The sequence below is a fragment of the Struthio camelus genome, chromosome 2 (assembly GCF_040807025.1).
Source record: "Struthio camelus isolate bStrCam1 chromosome 2, bStrCam1.hap1, whole genome shotgun sequence".
Taxonomy (NCBI): Eukaryota; Metazoa; Chordata; class Aves; order Struthioniformes; family Struthionidae; genus Struthio; species Struthio camelus.
The window spans coordinates 28,785,585-28,792,551 of record NC_090943.1 but is presented as its reverse complement, the minus strand read 5'-3'; positions in this window follow the sequence as shown (position 1 = coordinate 28,792,551).

The window sequence follows — 6,967 nt, the reverse complement described above, 5'->3', positions numbered from 1 at the left end:
GCTCCTGCGTCTCCCCAGGGCCCGCCCAGCGCCCTGCCGGATCTGTTGCAGCAACACCGGCTGCCCAGGCTGCGAGCGGGGACCAGCTCTGGCTGCCCTCCGGGCTCCACCGGCAAGTGGGACAGATGACACCAGGACGTCCGGGCAAAAAGAGGCAGTTAGAGGGGGCATGGAGCCCCAGGTGTGGAGGCTAAGCAACGGGAGGGAAATCAGCGGGGTCTGGGAAGAGTGGGTGAATGAAACTAGATAGAGAAGACGGAGGGGCCAGGCTGGGAGGGAGGCAAAGAAGAGAGGAGCAATCACTGAAACATCCTCAAGGAAAACCCGATGTTGGTCCCAGTGTTGCTGAGTGATGAGCTGGCAGAAGGAGGACAACCTGCAGCCCCACCAGCCTGCAGACCCAAGGGCTCAGCACTACCGCTCGCCCTCAGGAGCATCAGCGCGATGCCACACGAAGACGTTTCTCTTAGCACTTCTTTTCAGCTCACCTTTTAAAAAAAGCTGGCATTCTGCATTCCTGCATATTAGAACATAAAGTTACAATAAAAGAAAAAAAAACCCCACACCAGAATTAAGATTATCTACACTAATTTAGTTCATCTGCACATGTGCTATTCAGATTTTCGCAATGGGATCACTTGCTCTCTTTTCCCACAACCTGTGCATTGGGTGTACAAGTCAAGGTCGGGTAGGAAAAGACTTCTCCGGGGGATCCCTGCTCTGTTTATCACAGGAAGTGAGAGATAACTGGGAACTAAGCAGGACATAAGAGAAGCTGAGCCCATGAAGAAGGCAATTTAATCTTATCTTGGGTAAATGCCAAGACCCACAGGGATTCTGTATGTTGCTAGATCAGTGTCTTGCACTGGACGCCCCAGAGAGACCAGTGGTCATGAGGCACCACGAGGAGGGGTGGACTGGGTGTGACAACTAGCTCTTCACCAAAAACTGCAGGATGAGCAGCAGGATCCCCATTGCTTAAGGAATATAAAAGCCAGCCAAGCTTCAACAGTGAAATAAGTTGAGTGAGAAGCTACTGAGGAAACCAGCAGGTCCCTGGTTTGTACTCGCTCCCACACCATGGGAGGTTCCAGAATTTGATTTTGGGGAAAGCTGGCAGCCCAGGGAGTCTCCACCGTCTCTAGTTGTAGGGTGGAAGCCTTCCACCATGCTGGCAGATAAAACGTGTGAGCACAGCTTGCCTCAGCTGGCACTAAGTTAAGCAAGGCACAGCTCCCTGTCCCCCCAAATCCATATGGTGCTTTCTCTCCATCCCCCTGCCACATGAGCACCGTGCCTGGAAGAGGTAAAAGCTATCCAGGCACCATTTCAAGGGTGAGGGGGGTGGTGGGAAGAGCAAAAGTGTTTTTCAAACGTCAGCAAGAAGATATACAGATTTAAAAATATGAGTGAAGGGCAGCACAATGACATCAGCCATCAAACTAGGAAGTGTTTTTCTTAGCTCGAAGACAGCAAACCCTCAGACTGGTTCTCCAAAGCCAAGTGCCTGCTTCAGAGCTGTGTCCCCCTTCTGCAGGCATTGTGCTTCCCAGCGAGTGCCAGGCAGCCGTGGTGGGAACCTGTGGACGTGCACCCCTGGGTGCCACCTTGCTGAGGCTCGGGAGGCTCAAGGTCACGTTGAAGATCCTCATGAATGCACAAAGCGAGGGATATTTGACTGAAGACTCTTTTAGTGGAATGGCTAAATAGGTCGCTGCGGCTTACTGGTAAGGAAATCTAAATGCAATGTAGGGTGGAAGAAATGCTGAAAAACTGAAGGGGAGCACAGAGGTGTAAAGCTTAGGGCCCAGCAGTGCCCAGCTGACTGCACTTGCTCAGAAGAAGATGCAGTAACGGAGTTGCAGTGGAGGTCAAGCACCATCTGACATGCCACAGGCTTAAAAGCTTATGCTGTGCTTAGGTCTATTGACTTTCTGCACTGAGTAAAACAGAAAGACATCATTAATAACAAACTCAAAATGAAGTAAAATATAAACTAAAATAAGCATAAGGCATGCCGCTCCCGGGCTGCTGTGCCTCCCGCTGCCGCTCTCAGGCTCAGCGTCCAGCAGAGCTCTCAGGCTCAGGCTCCGTCCTGGGGGGGCCGGGAACTTTACAGCATTGCTAGAGGAGGTCTGAGAGATACTGAAATTCACTAAAAAACATTCAAAAGCAGGCGTTTTTAACGTTTGGGAGTAGCCTTAAACTTCCCCCCACTTTCTGGGTAGCATGTGTGGCCTGAGAAGCTTTTCTGCCACCAGCTCAGCCTCGGAGCTCCCACTGGAGGAGCAGGGGCTGCCCCGGTGCGATCGCTGGCTGCCCTCTGCTGCCCCAAAACACGTATTTCTGGCAAAACAGGGCTCTCCGTACCTGGGTGGTAAACACAGTGCAGCTGCAGAATACAATTTTAAAGCCATTAATATCAAATGATACATCAAAATGCATAGAAGGCATCCCGTCCAGGGATGGGGGTGAGCCCCACGCTGCCCTCTCCGTTTGGTGTCCTTGACATGATTTAGCAGTTAAGCATGGCACAAAACCAAAGCCCTCCCCGTGCCACTGCTTACCGGCTTTGCTAGCTACTGCATCCCTCCCGCTGAAGCTGAGCACCCCCTGAGCACCACCTGAGAGCACATTCGGAAAGCCATTAAATTATATACAAACATTACGCTAAGCAGCAGGACGGTGAAAAACTTAATGTTCGTCTGTTAAACTCTCCAAATAATTTCTCAATTATTCCAGCAAAAACAAGGAGGCAGCTGCATCTCATGGAGAGCCCGGAGAGCAGCGTGTCCTGCTGGCCGCACCAGGCGGTGCTGCACTGGAAACCTCGGAGGCCGGGGCAGCGTTACGGTACATACCGTACCCCATCCACCCAACGGCTGCAGATGACACCGTCTGTGTAAGACCGCGCAATACAAAGTCAAAATGCAGTATAAGTATAAACATTTATTGCATCTGTTCTTTCCAGCTGGTGGAGGCTCCTTTAGTTGAGAGAAGTCTGACTTTGTTTATGTCTTGTTACGCTCTGGGTGTGCATGTGCCGGTGCAATTCAGTTCCGATTATTTTTAGCTGGGATAAATTCCTTTCCGGGCGCCAAAGAAATCGCCTCAAGCAAAAACTACCCCAAAAGCTTTAAGGCGGGGGGAAAAGAAATCGTCGTAGTTCCGTGGATTTATGGTGGAGGAAACGTCAGGGCCGTGGGAGAAACGGGCCCAGAGCACAGAGCCAGGTCTCCAGCGAGGTACAGCGCAGAGCTGCTGGCACCGGTAGGTGTGCTCACCGCGGACGTAGGCGGACCGCGTGCCCTTGAGTCGGCGGGCGCCGCGCGCGTTTCCCTCCGCACCGAACGTGGCACTAGACAGAGAGGTGTAATTCAGCGGCCTTCGCCGCCGCTCAGTCTTTCGGGTCAGTTTTACCCTGCGTGCACGTTCAAATACCTGTGTTAACGTTTTGGCAGGAAACGGCTTTGCCCTGAGCGCAGCGTTTTCTCTTCCCCTGCGCCCTGCAGTGTGCTGCGTGCTGGCGCCCTGCCCGAGCGCCGCCCTGCCCTTCTGCAGCGCCTGCCTGTCGGTGCTGCCTGAGCCTGCCCCTGTATTCATAGGTCACACAAGTCTGTTCCCTCCTTTAGAGAGCGTTGCTACCCAGTCAACTTTCTGCAAGTATTGCTGCTCTTCTGTTCCTGCTTGTTTTTCCTCCCGTGTTAGGAGCCATGCCCTTATTCTTAGTCCCTGGCTAACTAGTAGCTTTTATTGGGTTATGAGGAATAGGTGAAGGTCCCTTTTCTTGGTCAAAGTTATCTGGATTCAAAAAACCAAAAAGATAGATAGTGCACGCTGTCTCTGCAGCCAGCTCAGTTACGCTGTTACCAGGCTAAAAAGCACTGGTATTGTGGCACTAAGCAAAGGGCTAACGTCAGCATCCGTAGCCAGCTCTGGTATCAAATAACAGAACAGAACAACTCATCAGTGATATAAAAGTCGCTGCATGCTCTGCTGGCCTTGTTTCAGATGCCTTGATTGTAATTTAGCAGCGCTCCACAGGGTGCCTGTGCAAGGTAAAGGACAACAACATAGCTGCCAAGAGCTAAGAAAACGTGAACCATGTATTAAAATCAAACTGGTCATTGGGATACGTAATATACATTGTCACCTTTCCACTTTGTGTATTACAAAGCTTAAGATGCCTTTGGAGAAATAGTCAGAAACAAATTTCTGAGCAGCCAGCCAATTTCCACCTGACAGTTGCTGCACATAGCAATCTTTTATGACCCGCTCGTCTGCTGTACCAGCAGTCCCTGCCGTTCCACAAATTGAGGCTGTGGCAGATCTTTCCAGTACCTTAATATAATTCTTAGGGAGGTTAAGGTGTCAGACGCTAGTTAGGCTTTGGTATCTCCGCTAATAGCATGCTCTGCACTGTCATTTAGTAGAAGAGCAAACCCTGGGGAGCATGGGGAAATTCTACTTCCATATCCTGAAGGTAAATGGAAATATTGCTGTGTCCAGCCCATCTATACCTTGCAGCATTTCGGAAAAGCAGCGGCATCCCATCAAGAGCCCTGCAAACCTTCGAGCACACTGAAAAGCTGGCATGTCTCTTTGGCTTCTGAGAGTTTAATAAAGGTCTGTAATAACATTGGCCACCCCAGACTGTTTCAATCTTCCTTCCAATCTTAAATACTGAACTCTTACATGTTTAGTTTACAGGCGTTTGTCCCAAGAGCAGAATTTCTTGCCAAAAGGCTTAGCCCAGTTTGAAAGGACGTACCTGAAATGTGAATGAGCCAAGCCGAGCCTCTGTGACCATTTTAATTGGGCCGGCAGTGCTGTACAGCTATAAGTAAGGCTGCCACCTTTCAAGGGAGGCCAGACCCTGTCCGCATCCCCTGCTATTTGTGTTCCTAAGATTTATTAATTTACCAGCATTTTACCAATGTTTACCTTGCTCTGTTGGAGACTTACATAAATTCATAGTCACGTCAGTTAACTCGACTTTGCCACAGCTGGTGTAAAGCTGTAACAGACTGCCCTTTGGGAAGAAGAGACCTGACCTTTCAAGATGGCACCAGCGGCTTTGAATAAATACGTTTTCACTGATGCCAAAACACTTACTCATAAAGGGAGCTGTGGTACCACTTGTCAGTGGGGAAGAGTCCACCCCTCAGAAAAAGGTAGTTCATTCTTTGCGCCTATCCATGCTTTAAATATTCTAACAGGCCATGAATTGCAGTGGAAATTTCTCAAAAATGGCTACATCTCTGCTGAGAAGCCAAATGGCAAAAGGCGACTCATTTCACAGAAGACATCAAGCAACCCTGAAAACAATTTTCTCGTCATTATAGAGCATGACCAGGTTCAGACTTGCAGCTCAGGGGGGACAGCTCAGTCTCTTATTATTTCCACCTGCAGCCATCCCATCTGTAGCAGCTTTGAAAATACAGAAACATGATCAAGAGTTATACGATGGTGCGAAATTTCTAGGAATCTATCAGAATAATAAGATTGTGCATCCTGTAAATTAAATAAATGATGACCTTATTATCAAGTACCCCGAGGACTCACATGGGCAACTCTATCCAGTGTGTGGGAAGAGAATAGACTATGAGAAAAAAGAAAGTAATGTTAAAAGGTAACAAATAATAAGGCTCATTTACTGTTGGTCTTTCAAACTCCAACAACAGAAGCAATTAATTTGCATCAATCAGGTCTTTCTCTTCTCTGTAATAGGGATGTTCTCCAGTGTTTTTAACAGCTTGCAAATTCCTATGACTATAATCAGCCTGATCCCACTGTGCTCCCTGTCAGATCCCACAATGGCTATAATCTGGCACCTGCTTGGTACAAAGCTTGCAAGTAAGGCTGGGTGCCCACAGAATAAAAATTAAGTATGTGCGTTGCAAAGGGGGAGGATCCGAGGGAATTTAGGGAACACTGGTGACAGCTTTTTTTCTTCTCTCTCAGCAAGAAAGTCCTGACTACGGCAGGTCAAAAAATCCCTGCTATTGTTCTGCCGTAAATCTCCCTCTTGCAGATGCAGAATTTCACTTGCAGAACCAGTGAGTACAGGGATGCGTTCCAAATAAAATCAGCTACTTCCATCTGTCTCTTTTGGACTACCCAGCTCACCCCTTGTCAGACTGCTCAGAAAGCAACAAATGTTTTTGTGCCTTGTCCAGTTTGCAGATCCTCTCCCTCATCTCTAATTTACATAGATACATTGCGTAGAAAAGCCTTGGTTTTAGATAACCTAAGCTTTTCGGTCTTTCTTCCAAATCCACGGACTTTCCTCCCTGCAGAATTCAGTGGACCACATTAACCTGGAACTGCCTCAAGGAGATTATTCTCTGTGTAGGAGTTTATTCTGTAAACTGCCCCAGATATGGCACGTTTTCCAGCAAACTACTGCAGTGCCTCAGATAGAGATATTAAAGCTTTTAATCTTTGCAAGAATCTTTGGCCAGTTCAGTCAAGAAGGGGAACCTATACTACAGTGCACTCCCTTTTATTCATATGGGAAAACATTTTGACATGGTTTTTGTCATGGCTGTCTTTGCAGCTGCTTGTTAGAACTGAAAACTATTGAATAACAACTAGCATTGCTGTCCAGCTAAACCTGAAGAAACCCATGAACTAGGATCCTCTCCTATCACAGCGTACAAGCTTTGGTTCATGAAAACGGAGATGAAAAGAAAGCAATTCGTATAAAAGCTTGTTGAAAAAAAATGGGCTACATTAAAAGTAAGTTTTCTCTCAGGAATCAAGAGGATGGGTTTAACGCTAGGACAGCTTTTGATATTGATATAACACTTGTTAGGCCTGTTATTAATTATAATGGCTCTTATCACCGTGCTTTCTGTCAGCAAAGTGATCTATAGTACTGAATAATCTGCACATTCCTTCAAGTGCTGTTAGGGCCACTTTGAAATTGCAGACACCGAGACACTGAACAGCTGGGTCACTCCTG